Source organism: Pelophylax lessonae, assembly GCF_965119305.1.
Source record: "Pelophylax lessonae genome assembly, chromosome: 13".
NCBI classification, from domain to species: Eukaryota; Metazoa; Chordata; class Amphibia; order Anura; family Ranidae; genus Pelophylax; species Pelophylax lessonae.
The window spans coordinates 66,944,534-66,965,092 of NC_138780.1; positions in this window are offsets into that span (position 1 = coordinate 66,944,534).

Sequence of the window (20,559 nt, forward strand, 5' to 3'; positions counted from 1 at the left end):
ATCCGGCTCTGTCACAGATAACATTGTATAGTAATGAGGAGCCCAGCATCCACAGACTTCCCCCTCCTCCCCTGTATACACCGCACTCCTACGTCACAGATAACATTGTATAGTAATGAGGAGCCCAGCATCCACAGACTTCCCCCTCCTCCCCTGTATACACCGCACTCCTACGTCACAGATAACATTGTATAGTAATGAGGAGCCCAGCATCCACAGACTTCCCCCTCCTCCCCTGTATACACCGCACTCCTACGTCACAGATAACATTGTATAGTAATGAGGAGCCCAGCATCCACAGACTTCCCCCTCCTCCCCTGTATACACCGCACTCCTACGTCACAGATAACATTGTATAGTAATGAGGAGCCCAGCGGACCACAGACTCCCCCCCCCCCCCCCCCCTGCACGGCTCTGTCCCCCCCTCTGTCAGGCACTTGTGATGTCAGTGGGAAAAGCACGGTTTATACTTTGTATCCAGTAGTGGAGCTCTTCCTGCTTATTGCAATGAGGAGAGGAGAGGAGAGGAGAGGAGAGGAGAGGAGAGGAGAGGAGAGGAGAGGAGAGGAGAGGAGAGGAGAGGAGAGGAGAGGAGAGGAGAGGAGAGGAGAGGAGAGGAGAGGAGAGGAGAGGAGAGGAGAGGAGAGGAGAGGAGAGGAGAGGAGAGGAGAGGAGAGGAGAGGAGAGGAGAGGAGAGGAGAGGAGAGGAGAGGAGAGGAGAGGAGAGGAGAGGAGAGGAGAGGAGAGGAGAGGAGAGGAGAGGAGAGGAGAGGAGAGGAGAGGAGAGGAGAGGAGAGGAGAGGAGAGGAGAGGAGAGGATCCATTCAGTCTTGGGTGGAGTTCTGTAACAAATCCTCATCATCACCAGACAAATCTCAATAAAATGGACAAAATATGAGGGCAGGAGAGAAAATGGAGGGTGTAAATAACCCCCCCCCCCCCCCCCCACACACACACATATATATATATATATATATATATATACAGGGCTTTTTTTCAGCGGGAACGCGGGGGAACGCAGTTCCGGCACCTCCAGGACTGAATGTATGTAATGGCAAGGGGTGCTGGAGGTGTGAGGCAGGGTCTGTTGATGCTGGTTGCTGGGGATCTAATGTCACTGGAGGGAATCTATTACTGCAGGGGGGGGGGGTCTGTTGCTGGGGAGATCTGTTGTTGCTGGCAGGGGATCTATTGTTGAGGAAGAGGTCTATTTTGCTGGCTGCTGGAAGATCTGTTGTTGCTTCCAGGGGTCTATTGTTGCTGAGGAAGGGGGTGGTATTTTCTTTTAGATGGTCCATTGTTGCTGGGGGGATCTATTCTTCCATAGGGTCTTCTGATGCTGGCTGCGAGGAGATCTCTTGTTGCTGCTAGGGAGGGGGGGTGTTTTGTTGTGAGTGGTCCATTGTTACTGGCTGCAGGGGATCTATTCTACTGCTTTTCTTGTTATCATTAATAAGCTCAATACAAATTAGTTAGTATCACAAATGTTACTGTATTATCTAAAAGGAGTGGTCTTCGGAGGTGGGTAATGGGTGGAACAAAGAAACGGTGCTCGGAGGTGGGTAGGGGGAGGAGACAAGGGGTGACTTGAAAAAAGGGAGTTCCTGCACCTATTCTCTGAGAAAAAAAGCCCTGTATATATATATATATATATGTATGTAGCAGGTTTTCCAGTCATTGGGCCTGACGTGGATCTGCCATTATTACCGGTTACCTCTCCAGCCCATGTGAGCTGCGACCCTGGGTGTGACAACTGAGACATGGACATCTCCATCATCTTTGTTTTTGTGGTTTTATTGTATTTAAGGGGATGGGAGAAGGGAATGAGTGTGATACTCCTTTAGGTTCAACTAATTACAACTTGGGACTTTCTCGGAAAATGTCTGTCAACGCTGTCTTGACGCCAGCCGACGCTCACTGACTGTTCGGGGGGGTACAGCCCATACACTTGTAACGGGCCCGAGCGTCTGGATGGGCCCAGCGAGGATGGGAAAAGGCGGGAGTGGATGCAGAGGTGCTCTATGACTGCCCTGGCTTTGAGTGTGAGTCGGCAGCTGCTGCTTCTCCGTTTCATTGAGCTCACATCGGGCTCTTTGCTGCCACCTCTGGCTACTTCCTGCATTTGCACTCCTCGTGTGTGCTGCCTGTACCGTATCCTGGACTGCAGACACATGGGGAAAGCAAGAACTGGGGCTAGGAAGACAAACCTTACCAGTAAGGGCTGTAGTTGTACTACTGAAGGGGGGGGGGGGGTGGTTGTGTACATGTGTGTCTCTGTATGTACATGTGTGTGTATATGTGTTTGTGTGTGTACACGTCTGTGTGTGTACACATATCTGTGTGTGTACGTGTGCCTGTGTGAGTGTACGTGTGTGTGTGTGTACATGTCTGCGTGTGGGTGTGTGTCTGAGTATGCGTGTTTGCATGTCTGTGTGTGTTCATGTCTGTGAGTGTACGTGTGTGTGTGTACATGTCTGTGTGTGTGTGTGTACACGCGTGTTTGTGTGTGTACATGTCTGTGAGTGTACGTGTGTCTGTGTGTGTGTGTGCGACATGTCTGTGTGTGTGTGTACATGTCTGTGTGTACATTTCTGTGAGTGTACACGTGCCTGTGTGTGTGGTGTGTACATGTCTTTGTGTGTGTGGTGTGTACGTGTGTGTGTGTGTGTGTGTGTGGTGTGTACATGTCTGTGTGTGTGTGTGTGCATGTGTGTGTACACGTGACTGTGTGTGGTATGCGTTCATGTCTGTGTGTGTCTGTATATGTGTGTGTGAAATATATACACTTGTGAGGGGGGCTGAGTGCGTATATGTGTGAGGGGGGCTGAGTGCGTACATGTGTGAGGGGGGCTGAGTACGTACATGTGTGAGGGGGGCTGAGTGCGTACAGGGGTGAGGGGAGCTGAGTACGTACAGGTGTGAGGGGCGTTGAGTGCCTACAGGTGTTAGGGGGGGCTGAGTACGTACAGTTGTGAGGGGGGGGCTGAGTGCGTACAGGTGTGAGGGGCGCTGAGTGCGTACAGGTGTGAGGGGCGCTGAGTGCGTACAGGTATGAGGAGGGCTGAGTGCGTACAGGTGTGAGTGGGCACTGAGTGCGTACAGGTATGAGGAGGGCTGAGTGCATACAGGTGTTAGGGGGGGCTGAGTACATACAGGTGTTAGGGGGGGCTGAGTGCGTACAGGTGTTAGGGGGGGCTGAGTACGTACAGGTGTGAGGGGGGGGCTGAGTGCGTACAGGTGTTAGGGGGGGCTGAGTACGTACAGGTGTGAGTGGGCGCTGAGTGCGTACAGGTGTGAGGGGCGCTGAGTGCGTACAGGTATAAGGGGGGCTGAGTGCGTACAGGTGTGAGGGGGGCTGAGTACGTACAGGTGTGAGTGGGCGCTGAGTGCGTACAGGTGTGAGGGGCGCTGAGTGCGTACAGGTATAAGGGGGGCTGAGTGCGTACAGGTGTGAGGGGCGCTGAGTGCGTACACGTATAAGGGGGGCTGAGTGCGTACAGGTGTGAGGGGCGCTGAGTGCGTACAGGTATAAGGGGGGCTGAGTGCGTACAGGTGTGAGGGGGGCTGAGTGCGTACAGGTGTGAGGGGGGCTGAGTGCGTACAGGTGTGAGGGGGGCTGAGTGCGTACAGGTGTGAGGGGCGCTGAGTGCGTACAGGTATAAGGGGGGCTGAGTGCGTACAGGTGTGAGGGGGGCTGAGTGCGTACAGGTGTGAGGGGGGCTGAGTGCGTACAGGTGTGAGGGGGGCTGAGTGCGTACAGCTGCTGAATTGGGATCTTTTTGGACAAAATATAATTCCTTACTGTTAAATCTTGATAGCACTGATGACTTGAAATAGTATTTTCATTTTCATATATTACGTTGTAAGAGTGTTAAAATAAAAGTGTGCACCGCAAGACTCACTTTTATGGCTAGTGGGTGGATTCCGTGGGATGGCCCATTGGCAGACCCTGCTGAATGTTGGTGGTCAGGCCCGGGGGGCCCAGACCTAAAGCTGTGTAAGGGGCCCCACAATTTCTGATGGCTGCCCTGTCAACAGGCGTTCGCGCATTTTCCAAACCATTCTCTAAGCTTCATAGTGTAGCGCAGTCTTATAAAACCCTCTAAAGATGGAATAAATATAAATGATATATAAAAGCTGACCCAAAATGCAGAGTCAACAATAAGAGCAGGGGAGACAGTCCGTAGCTTGAAATGATGCAGGAAAGGAAAGTCCACACGTGGTCTGGTGAACAAAAACAATCAGTGTGACTTCAGTGCTCGCAGCTTCCCACCACCAAGCATTATCTGCCTCTCACCTTAATAACACGACCCTACAGGATCAAAACACTTTAATGAATCAAATTCAATTCTCAGGGAACACAGCTCCAAACGCCCAATCGTCAAGTAATGCAAACCAGTATTCACAGCAGGATATGTGGCTGTTATAAAGAGTTGTATAAAGTACTCAAAAACCATACTTGAGTAAAAGTACAAGTGCTCAATCAAAAAGTGACTTGAGTAGAAGTGGAAATGCTCTATCAAAAAGTGACTTGAGTAGAAGTACTAAAGTATTCAACATTTTTTGTACTTAAGTATTGCAAGTAGTTTTTTTTTTTAATTTTGCTACTCAAGTACTGAAAGTAAAAGTACCAGTATTGTGTTATGTAGTTATTAAAGAAAGAAGTCAAAAGTTTATTAAAGTTAAAGTTATTAAAGAAAGAAGTCAAAAGTCAAAAGTACACATGACATTATACACATTTTTTTGAGCTTCATGAAACCTGCCATCTACTGTTCTGGCAGTGGTCATTTTTATAATAGTAACGAGTAACTATGCAGCACAAAAAAAAATATCGGAGTAGAAGTATTGAAATCATCGAAAAAATGTAGTGAAGTAAAAGTGGAAGTAGGAGAAAAAAATTCTACTCTAGGAAAGTACAGATACCGCCTTTCAGTACTTAAGTACAGTAGTGAAGTAGTTCTACTTAGTTACTATACATCTCTGGTTATAAACGATACTCCAGGATACATCCCCCGAAATATGAAATGAAAAACCAAAGGGATCTAGTGCTCTCTGTATAATATGCTAATTTTATTAGCCCAATAAGGAAACGCACTTATTTTGTATCCATAGAATATGATCATGAAGATTTGCAGAGCGTGCAGCGTGCTGTGTTACTTCCTGGTTACTACGGCCGTGGATCATGTAACCTTCCCCCGTACGCATTAGGTCCAGGTGGACGGGGACTTCTTCAGCGGGGATCCCCTGTAGGGTCGTGTTATTAAGGTGAGAGGCAGATATAAAATGTAAAACAGGTGTAAAACCGCCAGAAGTAAGGCGTGGGGCCTTCTCAGATCTCTTGCAATCCCTGATCTGCCCAGGCAAACGATTGCCATGGATTTCATCGTGGAACTTCCACCTTCAGCAGGTTGCTCTGCCATTTTTGTTGTGGTAGATTGGGGTCTCAAAAAAGGCCAATTTTTTGCCCCTCAAGGGTACTCCCTCTGCAAGGGAAACCTCAGAGATCTTCATTAGGGAGATCGTAAGACTCCACAGGGTACCCATGAACATCATCTCTGACAGAGGGGTACAATTTACGTCCCGCTTCTGGAAGGCTTTATGTAAACTGTTAAAGATTGAGTTGTCTATGTCCTCGGCTTACCACCCACAGACCAACGGACAAACTGAGAGGACAAACCAAACCCTGGAGCAGTACCTGCGGTGCTTTACAACCTTTGTCCAGGATGACTGGGTAGCCCTGTTACCGTTTGCGAAATTTGCCTACAACAATTCCAAACACTCTGTTACTGGCCAATCTCCCTTCTTTGCTAACTACGGGTTTCATCCCTCCTTCTTACCAGATATCCCATCTGAATCCGGAGTTCCCACAGTCCAGGACACCATCAACTTCTTTTCCCGCAATAATAACCTTCTGCGGGAGACCTTAGCCAAGGCCCAGACAGCGTCCAAAAGAATCTTCGACAGGAGAAAGAAGGGGTAGTTGATTCTTCAATCTGGCATCCAGGTTTGGCTATCCTTGGCTAATCTCCGCTTGGCCTGCCGGTCCAAGAAGCTGGCTCCCAGATTTATTGGTCCATTCCCGGTTAAAAGGAAACTCAATGATGTGTCCTATGAATTATCCCTGCCCGATACCCTTCAGATCCATCCCGTATTTCATGTCTCCTTACTGAAGCCCGTAGTCCCCAATAACTTCTCCACGGTAGGAGTTCCAGAACTCCAGAACCTGTGATTGTGGATGGAGATGTGGAGTATGAAGTTGAGGCTGTGGTGGACTGTCGAAAGAAAGGCAACCAGCTAAAGTTTCTCATCAAGCGGAAGGGTTATGGTCCCGGAAGAGAACTCCTGGGAGCCTGAACGGAACATCCATGCTGCGGACCTAATCCAAGCATTTTTTCATGCTCCTCCACAAAAAAGGAGCTTGTTGGGCACCCGGAGGTTGCCTCTAAGGGGGGGGCAATGTTAGGAAGCTCAACGGGCGTTCGCGCATGTGCCAAACCATTCTCTAAGCTTACTTTGGTTAATGGCAATTGCGATGCGTTTGCGCATGCGCAATGTGCGTGACCCCACGCACGCTATGCGTTCGTGCGAATGCATAGCACGCTCACCTGGGCGTTTTGGCGCCTAGAAGGGCCTATTTAAAGGCAGCTGGTGCACTTGCACCTTGCTGTCTTGTCTACAGCTCCAACCGTTGTTTCCTGAGCCTGCGACCTGTTTCCTATTGATCTCCTGTTGACCTTTTGGCTCGTTCCTGACTCAGCTTGTCTGCTGCCCATCCTGACCCCGGCTTGTTTGACCATTCTCTCGGGTCTTCCTTGTCTGTTTATCTGCCTTCGGACCTTGACCGGTTCACCCTTGGTGGGGTGACCCTGAGGACCGCGACCTGGTATTCACACGCAGCGAAGTCCATCCTCACCATCAGAGGCTCTGGCAAAAACCGGTGGATACTTAGATTCCGCACCTCAGGCTAGCCTGTGTCACTTACCTTGGGGGTTCCCGTTCAAGCTCTGCCCCCTAGCGAACATCGGGCCTTCCTCTGCCGTCAGGTTACCACCAGCAACCTAACACTGACGTTCAGATCACACAGTAATTTGAAGGAAGTGCTGAATCCCCGACTTTGGGTCCAGAAGTTACAGGACTATAGAATAATGAGCTTCTAACACTGCTGCACTGCAAAGTCACTGACTTCTTCCTCTAGCCTTGCACTGACTTGAGGTAGATTGATATGAATCCCTGTATGGCTGCAACTCTCAACTAAGACACTGCACACTGTCTCTTCAGGTGCCCCCTTTAACTCTTCAGTGTCCCCTGACTAGGTACCCCCTCTGTCACTTCAGGGTCCTCATCCCAGGTACCCCCTTTACAGCTAGCTGATATCTGGATCCTAGAACCTTTCTCGGAGTTGTCCCCTCTACCACTTCAGGCAGACCACCAGGGGCAATCCTCAGTACTCACGACCTGTGTAGGCTTTCCTGGGACTGGACCCCTCTCGCTCTCCGCTGGTTCTCGGCACACTGGATCCCCCTCAGCTTAACTCAGCACTCTCTGGATTCTCAGGCAGCACCTGAGACGTCCTCTTCCTCAAACAGGAGGAGAGACAGCCGTTCTCTCCCTCCTGGGACTCTGCTCCCGCCAAAGACCCCCAGTCACGCACTGCCCACAAACTTATACCCACTCCCAGAATCCCTTGCGGCCTAATCTGCCTTCTGGGGTAGTTACAAGCCTGAATGTGTCCCCTGATTGGGTTTCCTCCACCGCCCTATGAGAAGCCTCTCATAGGGACCAGTGGGGAGACTTCCCTCTCAGCAGGCACACCTGGAAGCCATGACACCCTGGCAATAAGAAATCATGGCCCTGCTGTTAGGCAGACAAGGCCCACTATACATTTGCCTAGCACCTACCTGTAGGGTGCTATATATATATATATATATATATATATATATATATATATATATATATATATATATATATATATACAGTATATATATATATATGTGTGTATACATACACACATATACTCGCTGGCCACTATATTAGGTACACCCGTTCACTTGCTTCGTAACACAAATTGCTAATCCGCCAATCAAATCGCAGCAAATCATAGCATTTAGGAATCTAGACATGGTGAAGATAACTTGCTGAAGTTCAAACTGAGCATCAGAATGGGGGAAGAAAGGGGATTAAAGTGAATTTAAACATTTCGATACTGGGCACTTTTTCCCCCTTCCTGCCCAGGCCCAATTTTCAGCTTTTAGCGCTGTCACACTTTGACAATTTGACAGAATAAAATGTTAAAATAATCTTTTTTTTTCACACAAATAGAGTGTTCTTTTGGTGGTATTTAATCACCTAATGCTAAAAAATGAAAAAAGATCGAAAATTTTGAAGAAAAAAAAGTTTTCCTTCGTTTTTGTCAGAAAATGTTTTAAATAGGTAATTTTTCTCCTTCACTGATTGGCGCTGATAGGCTGCACTGATGGACATTGATGAGGTAGCACTGATGAGACAGCACTGAAGGCCACTGATGAGGAGACACTTGTAGGCAATGATAGGCACAGATTGGCATCACTGATGGGCACTGTTGGGGCTGCACTGATAATCATGGCACGGATGATCAGTGCCCTGATTATCTGTACAGGTCTCCCCTGTGAGTAGATGCCGTTGATTGGATGTCTTCTCCTCACACTCTGTGAGTGGGAGACGAGGAGAGGGGATTACCGGCACTTTAGTGTTTACATGTGTTTGGCTGTGATTGGACACAGCCAATCACATGGGTAAAGAGTCGTGTCATCGGCTCTTTACCGAGATCGGGGTCGCAATGTTTCCCAGGGAAATCGTTTCCCAGGGAAGGGATGCGCGGATATGCAAGAGCGGTAAGACTGGGGTGACGTCATATGACGTTGTCACAGAACGAGAGGGACGTCATTTAAATATATAGCGGGCAGGAGGTGGTTAAACATGGCATGGTTGTTGGTGCCAGATGGGCTGGTCTGAGTATTTCAAAAACTGCTGATCTACTGGGATTTTCACGCACAACCATCTCTAGGATTTATAGAGAATGGTCCAAAAAAAGAGAAAATATCCAGTGAGCGTCAGTTATGTGGGCGAAAATGCCTCATTGATATCAGAGGAGAATGGGCAGACTGGTTCTGGATGATAGAAAAGCAATATTACCTCAAATAACCACTTATTACAACCAAGGTATGCAGAATGCCATCTCTGAATGCAAAACACATCAAACCTTGAAGCAGCTGGGCTACAGCAGCAGAAGACCACACCGGGTGCCACTCCTGTCAGCTAAGAACAAGAAACTGAGGCTACAATTTGCACAGGCTCCCCAAAATTGGACAATAGAAGACTGGAGAAACATTGCCTTGTGTGATGAGTCTTGATTTCAACTGTGACATGCAGATAGTAGAGTCAGAACTTGGCTTAAACAACAGGAAAGCATGGATGTATCCTGTCTTGTATTAAAGGTTCAGGCTGGTGGTGGTGGTGTAATGGTGTGGGGGATATATTCTTGGCACCCTTTGGGCCGCTTAGGATGAATTAGGCATTGTTTAAACATTTTAATTTGTCTGTAATTATAACTTATGTTATAATTCTGGTACAAAGCATTACAAAGTTATTTATATATGAAATAAAGGTTTTTTTTTTTTTTTTACTGTTTTTTTAAAATGTGAAATGTGTAAGTATATGTTAAGGCCCTGTTTACACCTGAGCATTTTTCAGCTTGTAAAACGCTCATCTCTGAAGTCTCAAAACGCCCAACAAGCAAAATCCCATTCATTTCAATGGCCCCTGTTCTTATATGAGTGTTTTGTCACCTGGAGGTCAAAAAAATACATGAGCTTCTTTTTTGGCAGATTACAAGCGTTTTTGTTATATGTCAATTAGTGATTGAATCAATACTTCCAGTTAAGTAGAACAATATTATAGTACAGAAAGCATAACATTTCAGCATGTTCACCAGTTAAACGGCTTCTTTTCATTTCATATTTGCTGCCACTTCACTAAAAACACGCTCACTTGGTACTGAGGAAGGGGGAGCAGAAATGTATCTTCTAGCATGAGAAGCAAGTCTTTTGTAGTGTGCCTCTTTTTCTTTTCACTACTAAAGAGTATCACTTCTTCTGTCAACTACTGGTTCCTTCAAATAGAGATGAAGTTCATCATCAGGGTCATTATTGCCGATTCTGATGAATCCTCCTGTCACAAACCTGGTTGGAGGCTGAGGTGACGAGAGGGCTCCCCTTGCGGCTGAGTGCAGAGCACCCCTGGAGATGATTACAGAGGATGCTGTGCCCAAAGGTGCACGGGTTGCCTGCAGGTGTAGCTGTTTCAGGAATTGGATCTGCAGTAGATAAGACAGTCACTTGGATCACTGGAAGTGCAGACAGGTTAGTGCAATCAATTTTGGAATTTGGCATATATGCCATTTCCTGACAGTCCCGTGCGGCCATTTCAGAAATTGGCATATCTGCCATTCTTGATCAAGTTCTTCCCTGACAGTGCCCCCCCCCCCCCCCGAGGGGCAGCCTCTGGATGCCCAAACGTGCCTGTTTCTTTGGAAATCTGTTGAAGAACTCCTGAAGGAGTTTAGGGGCATGTACATTACTTGCTGGTTCCCATGAGTTTTCCTTTAGGCGGGAACCCCTTCCACTTAATGAGATACTCTACTTGTCTTCCTCTTATTCAAACATCTATGATGGCCTCCACTTTGAATTTCGGTTTCCTCCCCTATCTAACTGGAGGTGGCTCCTCCCTGTTAGGAAATGAACTAGTCACTGCTGATTTAGGTAAAGAGACGTGGAAGACTGGGTGTATCTTATAGGAGTTCGGAGGGTTTAGTTCAAATGCCACGGGGTTAACTTCCCTTTTAATTTCAAAAGGTCCAATAAACTTAGGACCCAATTTCCGTGAGGGACAAGTGAGTTTGATATATGCTGTGGAAAGCCAAACTTTGTCTCCAACCTTAAACATAGGATTTCCCCTCTTCTTTTTGTCAAAGTGCCTCTTATAATCCTCCTGAGCCTTCAGCATTGCTTCTTTAAGGGTCCGGTAGTTGGACTGTATAGAGGCCACCCTAGCCTGGACTGCCGGTACTGAAGCCTCCAGGATGACATCTGGCAAAAGGAGGGATGGAACCCATAATTTGCCCAAAACGGAGATTGATTCGTGGAGGTGTGAACCAAATTATTATATGCAAATTCGGCACACGGAAGAAGAGATGCCCAGTTGTCCTGGGTAAAGGTAGAGAAGCATCTCAGGTATTGCTCCAATGTTTGGTTGGTCCTTTCTGTTTGTCCGTTACTTTGTGGATGGTATGCGGACGACAAACAGACTTGGATTTGTAGAGTCCTGCACAATGATTTCCAGAATCTGGAAGTGAACTGCACCCCTCTGTTGGACACAATACTACTTGGTAGTCCATGTAGTCGGACAATTTCTTTAATGAATATACAGTGGGTACTGAAAGTATTCAGACCCCCTTAAATTTTTCACTCTTTGTTATATTGCAGCCATTTGCTAAAATCATTTAAGTTCATTCTTCTTCCTCATGAATGTAAACATAGCACCCCATACTGACAGAAAAACACAGAATTGTTGACATTGTTGCAGATTTATTAAAAAAGAAAAACTGAAATATCACATGGTCCTAAGTATTCAGACCCTTTGCTGTGACACTCATATATTTAACCCAGGTGCTTTCCATTTCTTCTGATCATCCTTGAGATGGTTCTACACCTTCATTTGAGTCCAGCTTTGTTTGATTATACTGATTGGACTTGATTAGGAAAGCCACACACCTGTCTATATAAGACCTTCCAGATCACAATGCATGTCAGAGCAAATGAGAATCATGAGGTCAAAGGAACTGCCTGAAGAGCTCAGAGACAGAATTGTGGCAAGGCACAGATCTGGCCAAGGTTACAAAAAGATTTCTGCCCAGCCAGAGCCCTGATTTAAACCCAATTGAGCATCTCTGGAGAGACCTAAAAATGGCTGTCCACCAATGTTTACCATCCAACCTGACAGAACTGGAGAGGATCTGCAAGGAGGAATGGCAGAGGATCCCCAAATCCAGGTGTGAAAGACTTGTTGCATCTTTCCCAAAAAGACTCCTGGCTGTATTAGATCAAAAGGGGGCTTCTACTAAATACTGAGCAAAGGGTCTGAATACTTAGGACCATGTGATATTTCAGTTTTCTTTTTTAATAAATCTGCAACAATGTCAACAATTCTGTATTTTTCTGTCAGTATGGGGTGCTATGTGTACATTCATGAGGAAGAAGAATGAACTTAAATGATTTTAGCAAATGGCTGCAATATAACAAAGAGTGAAAAATTTAAGGGGGTCTGAATACTTTCCGTACCCACTGTATGTGTTGTATCCTTAGCTGAGGGGGTGCCCATCATAAGCAGGAAGTGAACCATCTTGGACAGTCTTTCGACTACTACCAAGATGGTGGTGAATCCGTCTGAAGGGGGTAAGTGGACAATAAAATCCATCGATCTCATCCTCCATGGCTGTTCCGGAACAGGGAGAGGTCTCAGCAAGCCCCAAGTCTTGGTATTGTGACCTTTACTTCGGAGACAAATCACACAGGAGTCAACAAAATCTTTACAATCCTGTCTGAGATTGGGCCACCAGAAGGATCTTTGAACAAGATCACACGTTTTTCTGACGCCAAAGTGGCTGGTAAGGAGGTGATCATGACAAGCCTTCAGGACTTGGGGTCTCACTTCAGGAGGGATAAAAATTTTGTTGTCATGCCATAAGAGATTCCCGTCTCTTTGTAATGCCAAGGTTTTGGCTTCTGGGTACCGGGCAGAGGCTTGCTTGATACTTGTGCTTAGATGGGTTTGGAGCAGCAAAAAGTTGTGTGGTGACAGGATTGTGCTGGGAGTTGGTGTTTCCGGGGTCTCTGGGAACATGCGGGAAAGAGCGTCAGCCTTCCCATTTTTGGATCCTGGGCGATATGTAAAGTGGAAGTTGAACCTGGAAACCTGGAGAAGAATAAGGCCCATCGAGCTTGCCATGGTCTGAGTCGCTTGGCGGTCCTGAGGTACTCCCGGTTCTTACAATCTGTAAAGATCATGATGGGGTGTGTAGCGCCTTCCAGTAGGTATCGCCATTCCTCCAGTGCCGACTTGATGGCTAGTAGCTCCTGGTCACCGACATCATAATTCTTCGCCGGCGGAGTCATCTTCCTGGAAAAGAAAGCGACAGGGTGAAACAGGCCTTTGGGCCCCTGACGTTGAGACAGAATGGCTCCTGTGGCAACTTCAGAGGCATCTACCTCAAGAACAAAGGGCAAAGCTCGATCTGGGTGTTGCAGTACTGGAGCGGATGTAAAGAGGATCTTAAGCTGATCAACGGCTAACTGGGCTTCCTGAGGCCATTGGAACTGAACCTGCTGGCGGATTAACTGGGTAATTGGAGAAATGATCATGTAAAAGTTAGCGAACCCGACAAACCTCTGGATGTCTTTTTTGTCTGTGGGAGCTGGCCAATTGAGAATAGCAGCCACCTTCTGTGGTTCCATAGAGATCCGTTCTGTGGAGATGATCAGTCCCAGAAACTGAATGGACAGTTTTTCAAACTCGCACTTCTCTGCCTTTGCATACAGTCCATGTAGCCTTAATGTGGCCAAGACCTTTTTTACATGTACCCGATGAAGATCCAGGGAGTCAGAGAAGATGGGAATATCATCTAGATACACTATTACAAAGTGATCTAGGAACTCTCGAAAAATGTCATTTACAAAATGTTGGAAGGTGGCTGGAGCATTACATGGTCCAAAGGGCATGACTAGATCTTCAAAGTGCCCGAAGCGGGTCCAGAAAGCTGTCTTCCACTCCTCTCCCTCACGAATGCGGACCAAGTTGTAGGCACCGCATAAATCTAGCTTGGTAAAGATTCGGGCAAAACAGAATCTTTGGAAGAATTCAGGGACAAGAGGGAGTGGGTAACGATTTTTAATCGTAATTTTATTAAGTTCCAGATAATCCACACAAGGTCTCAGTGAGTGGTCTTTCTTCTGGAGAAAGAAGATACTGGCGCCAGCCGGAGAGGAGGAGGGTGTAATGTTCTGGTACTTTGGGTACCCTAATTACTCTTTCATAAGTGTATGCGCCCCACCATTCTCTTTTGGTAAGGTGCGCATACACCTTTAAGACTGATGCTGTCATCACTGAGCGCCGGACTGGATGGCTATTTAGATCGCCGGCTCTCACTCACATGTGTTCGTTCAAACTGCTTTGTGCCTTGATGCTAACCTGTCTTGAAGCTCACATGCTTGCAAGCATACCTCGCTGTCGGAACCACGCTGCGCTGATCCCTGTATCCCGCTACCGGATCATCCGCTCTTGCTGAACCTCTCCTCTGCTACATTGCTATTAGTGATAAGTACCCCACAGGGGAAACCTCTATAACCTTTATACTAAAGCTTACACTATCTAGCTCTGCATACTAAGGACTATTACTACATCTGCATTATCTAAGATTGCTAGCTCTTGAGCCTACTACCACCTGTTCTTGCACTGGGTTGATCTCTCTTGTATGTCCACCTGATACTCTATCATCTACTACCATACATGATTGCTAAACCTATCTGCATCCCATCTGCTACTATCTTACTTTCAAGAACATTTCCTTTCAAGTGTCTGTCATCTACCATCTCTACCCAACCTGTCTCTTCAGCCTATCATCACTGTGTTACTATATACATAAGTCACTCTAGGAAACATCTTATTGAGTGTGTGTATTTACTTGCTGAATTGAGATCATCCACACATGATGAGTCATTGAGAGTTGGGAATGGTGTCTCAGCGTTTCTCTACATGACTACTGAAGTGGAATATTTCTGCAGCTGAAAATCCACATCATACGTAAAACGCAGGAGCGTTACAGAGGGGTGAATGAACTCTTTCTCGAGATTTTCATTGATATAAAGGCGTAGACCCTCCAATTCAACTTTGGAGAGAGGGAAAATTCGCCCAAAAGGAATTTCCGCACCTGGAAGTAGCTCAATAGGGCAATCATAAGGCCAATGAGGTGGTAGGACATCAGCCTTTCTCTTGTCAAAAACATCCAGGTAGGAGTGATAAGCTGGTGGTACTACTTGGCTAGTACTGGTGATGGGTTGAACAGACAGACAAACGGGAGGCTTGCTGATTTCGGGGACAAAGCAGTGCTGCTGGCAGTATTCGGAATTGAAGGAGATTCTCCCCGATGGCCAATCAATTTGAGTATTGTGCGCCTGGAACCAAGGAATTCCGAGAATAATAGAAAACATAGGGGAACACAAAATGTCAAAGCAGAAAAATTCCTCGTGACCAGAGTTTGTCCAGGTTAGTATGGGGATAGTCTCCTGTGTCACGGGTCCAGATCTGGGGATAGTCCCATCAGCTAGATGGACTTCAAGTCTCTGCTTCTTATTCCTAAGCAGTATTTGCAATCTCTTTGCCAAGGTGATGTCCATGAAGCAGCTGCATGCTCTGGAGTCAAGGATTGCCTGGAGCAGGATCCCTCTTCTGCCACCTGCAACGAGATGGGTAAGAGAAGGTGAGCAGGAGGGGATCCAGAGACCTGGAAGTAGACAGGACAAGTCTTTTGTAGCGTGCCTCATTTTCTTTCCACCACTGAAGAGGATCACTTCTTCTGTCAACTGCTGGTTCCTTCAAATAGAGATGAAATTCATCATCCAGGCTCATTATTGCCGATTCTGATGAATCCTCTTGTCACAAACCTGGTTGGAGGCTGAGGTGACGAGAGGGCTCCCCTTGCTCCTGAGTGCAGAGCACCCCTGGAGATGGTGACAGAGGGTGCTGTGTCCAAAGGTGCACGGGTTGCCCATCAGGTGTAGCTGTTTCAGGAATCGGATCCGCAGTAGATAAGACAGTCACTTGGATCACTGGAAGTGCAGGCAGGTTAGTGCAATCAAGGTCAGAAGCCAGGCTGAGGGTCATACACAGATAGTCATTCAGGAAGCAGAGGCAGATAGAATAGTCGGGGTCAAGCCAAGGTCAAACACTGAAGACAATCAGGAGCAGGCAGGGAGAAGTCAGTAAGGCAAGCCGGGTTCAGAGCAGGAGAAAGCCAGAGCAGGTCATGGATAGCCGGGTTGGTAACGGGTAATCAATCAAGCAGGAGTTTCAAGGCACAAGGAAATCAGGTACTAGCTGAAGATAATCCAGCAATGAATGGCAACCAGTGCTGAGTTTATATAGGAAATGGATGTTGATAATTAGCACTAATTAGGACGTCCCACGTGGCCATTTTGGAAATTGATATCTGCCATTTCCTGAGAGTCCTGTGCGGCCATTTTGGAAATTGGCATATATGCCATTTCCTGACAGTCCCGTGTGGCCATTTCGGAAATTGGCATAGCTGCCATTCTTGATCAAGTTCTTCCCTGACACCTCTACATGAGGCCCCAATAAAACGCTGAACATTGCATCTATTTGACCACGATGAATTTTCTCTTCTGTCCGTTGTCTTTTGGGACATTTTTCTCCTGCATCCTGCTCTTCCACATCAGAAACCTTCTCTTCTTGTCCTTGACTTTTCTTTTCATCAGGAGGAACCTCCTGCACCTTCTGTTGAATATCTTCTGTCAGCCATTGCTTTGCCTTGGCCAATACATCATCAGAGGAGAAAGGATGGTTCTTGTATCGAGGATCCAAAAGACATGAAAGCACAACAGTTTTATTCTCCTCATGCTTCTCAAACCTTTTGGTGAGGCTGTCCCTCATGGCCTGCTTACATGCTTTGATGCCACGTGTGTTGGGTCCTTCATTCTGTTGAAGAAGCATCTTCAGGACTCACACATGGGATCACAGAGGAAACTCACCTCCAGTGTCACTTCCTCAATGGGTATGAGCGTCTCTATAATGTTCCCTACTATGTCCCACTGATCTGCAGTAGGGAAAGAATGTCCTTCAAGTCCATATTCACCAGAATATATAGTGAGAGCTCGCTTCTGCTCCAGCATCCTCTGTAACATGTGTAGCGTTGAGTTCCATCGTGTTGGAACAGCCTGTATCAGGTTGGTTTTGGGTAGGCCAAGGTCTTCCTGAATGTACCCCAGTCACTGCTTGGCAAGAACAGAATGGTGGAAATGGCCTGTGCACTTCTTCAGCATGGTAATAATGTCCACCAAAGATTTCTGGTGTGACAGATCATCATTTACCACCAGCTGGAGGGTGTGTGCCATGCAAGTCTCATACCTTTAACCATGTTCGCTCAACTGTCTTGCAGCATAAGCATCACTCGGTCTTTGCTGATTCCCCATTCCTGTAGCATGCCTAGAAACATTTCTTTAATGTTCTCCCCAGTGTGGGATCCTTGCATCACTTTTGTATTCAACACCAAATGCCTTCTTGTCCATCCGCTGTCAATGTAGTGGCATGTAAGACTCATTAGTGATTCTGTTTGTCCTGACCAGCAGTCCATCGTGAATGAGAGTGAGTTGCCAGCATTCTCTGGTTTCAGCATAGTCTTAACTTTGTCAACGACCTTTTGGTGAATCTTTTGCAGCATTTCAGTTTGATAAAACTTGTCACTCTTCAGTGTGTATCTTGGCTCCTCAACTATGGACATCAACTGCTTAAATCCAGGGTCAGACACTATTGTAAATGGCTGGTTATAAGTGACCATCATCTCTGTGATTACTCTGTCCAGCAGTTGTGATATTCCATCAGATTTTTGCCACCTGTTTTTTTCCTGAAACATTTCTGTTATTGTTGCCTGGGATAGGGATGATTCACCTTGTGATTAATTTTGTTTTTTATGTCTTGCATGATACAATTCAAGATGATGAACTCTTAGATGGGCCCAAAGATTAGACGTATTTTTGTTTTTTGCAGTTATTGATCCCATGCTCACACTGTTTTTGCATGTTTTGCACAGTGCTACTGATTTTCCTGGCAATGGAGAAGAGAAATACTCCTAGACCACAGTTTTAATTTTTCTATCTCCATCCATCTCCATTGAAACAATAAAGAGTCAGTCAGAGTCAGACACTATTTTTCTGCTGACACAAAATGGCTGCCTGGCACCCTGTTGTGGTGGGTGGCTGTCTGGCTGGCAGGCACCGTGTGGTGGGTGGCTAGCTGGCACCCTGTGTTGGCTGGCACCCTGTTGTGGTGGGTGGCTGTCTGGCTAGCAGGCACCGTGTGGTGGGTGGGTGGCAGGCTGGCACCCTGTGGTGGCTGGCACCCTGTTGTGGTGGGTGGCTGTCTGACTGGCAGGCACCGTGTGGTTGGGTGGCTGGCTGGCACCCTGTGGTGGCTGTCTGGCTGGCACCCTATGTGGTGGTTGGCCTGGCATGTACAGGCCCAGGGCCTGTGGCTGGAGAGCTGGTACAGTCAGGACAGAGGAGGACTTAGGCAGGGCCTGTGGCTGGCTGTCTGGTTGGACTGTGTGGGACTGGGTTGCTGGCTGGCACCGGGCAGCTGTGGGTGGTGGGTGGCCGCGGCGGCTGTGTTACAGAACAGAGAGATACAGAACATTTGTCAGAGTGTTTGTTGGTCACTGTTATAATTTATCACAGAACAGATAGAATACAGAACGTATGTCAGACTGTTGGTCACTGCCGCTCACTAGATGTAGCAGAATTCTTCTTGTCCTGACTCTCCCGACCGACCATTCAGACTCCAGTGTGGCAGCGGCAGGTAAGACACTGTAGGAGGCAGAGGGAGACGGCCTAAGAACTGTCCAGTGTGCGGAGGCGCATGGCGCAACATACGCGATGATGTCACGACAATATTGGCAATATTGGTAAATCAAAAGCCGATTTCGATATATCGGGGAAAGCCCATATCGGCCCTCGATATATAGGCTGTGCCGATAATAGGTCGATCTCTAATGTCAATGCCTGCCTCCAAACACCTGCAAAAAATGCCTGAAAAACACCCAAAAGAACGTCAGAAAAAGGCCCCAAAAAAACGCCTAAAAACAATACGCTCAGGTGTGAATGGTGTGAATGTGTAAAAATATTAATGAACAAAAACAAACAAATGAAAAGTTTAAATATTAATGATTACAAAGAATGCAAAGAAATTTAAACGTGCAATCAGGGCAGCTAAAATAGACCACGACAGGCACATAGGCGGAGGAGAGTAAAAAAAACACCCCTAGAGTTCTTCAAATAAATATATAAACAGTAAAAAAGTGAGGCCAGAACATATTGGCCCCATAAAGGATGATGAGGGGAATTTGGTTACAATAGACAAAGAGAAGGCAACGTTTTCACCAAGGAAATGGTGGGATAGAATAACCAATACTGTAATGTTAATAAAACATAATTAACAATTAAAATATTTAACTTAACATAAGTAAGTCACAAGGATCAGATGGCTTACACCCGAGGGTCCTTAAGGAACTCAGTCATGTGATAGCCAGACCATTGTTCCTAATTTTTATGGACAGTTTACTGACTGGAATGGTACCAGCTGACTGGAGAAAAGCCAACGTGGTACCAATATTTTAATAAGGACCAAGATATATCCCTGGGAACTACAGGCCAGTTAGCCTAACATCAATAGTCTGCAAGCTATTGGAGAGGGTGATAAGGGACTATATCCAGGATTTCAGTAAATAAAATGGTATCATTAGTGGTAATCAGCACGGATTCATGAAGAATTGTTCTGGCCAGACCAATCTATTAACATTCTATGAATGTGAGCTGCCATCTAGATAAAGGAAGGCCTGTGGATGTGGTGTATCTGGATTTTGTATAGGCATTTGATACAGTTCCCTACAAAAGTTTACTTTGCAAACTAAGGTCTGTCAGCATGGACTATAGGGTGAGTACCTGGATTGAAAACTAGCTACAGTGGCGGGTCCAAAGGGTGGTGATAAATAGCAAGTACTCGGAATGGCCCAGGGTAGTAAGTGGGGTTTCCCAAGGGTCTGTCCTGGTACCAATTCTGTTTAATTTATTCATAAATTATATAGAGGATGGGATAAACAGCTCAATCTCAGGATTTGCAGATGATACAAAGTTAAGCAGGTTATAACTTCTGCGCAGGATGTGGAAACCATACAAGAAGACCTAAATAAAATACCAGGGTGGGCAACTACATGGCAAATGAGGTTTAATGTTGAAAAATGTAAAGTAATGCATTTGGGTGCTAAAAATATGAACGCAAATTACTTGCTAGGGAGATAACCTCTGGGGGAATCTAGGATGAAAAAGGACCTGGATGTCCTAGTAGATGAAAGGCTCAGCAATGGCATGTGATCTAAAAACATGCAAGCAGCTCTGTTTAGAATAAATAGTCCTTAATCCAGCATGGATGAAACAAAGTCCAACAATAAAAGGGATTCTCCACCCAGGTGTTAGAAGCATGCAATGGTGAGCTCGATCCTCCACCTCCACCACACACTGACTCTTACCAAAAACTATGGGCCACTGTTTCCACAATGGCCAGACAGTGCAGTGGGTGATTCAAAGGATCATTCAGCCTTAGACATCCTGACCGATCTGATGATGGAAATTCTTCCGGGACCAAAAAGTTCCAAGACTGAAAGCAGCACTCATAACTCGGCAT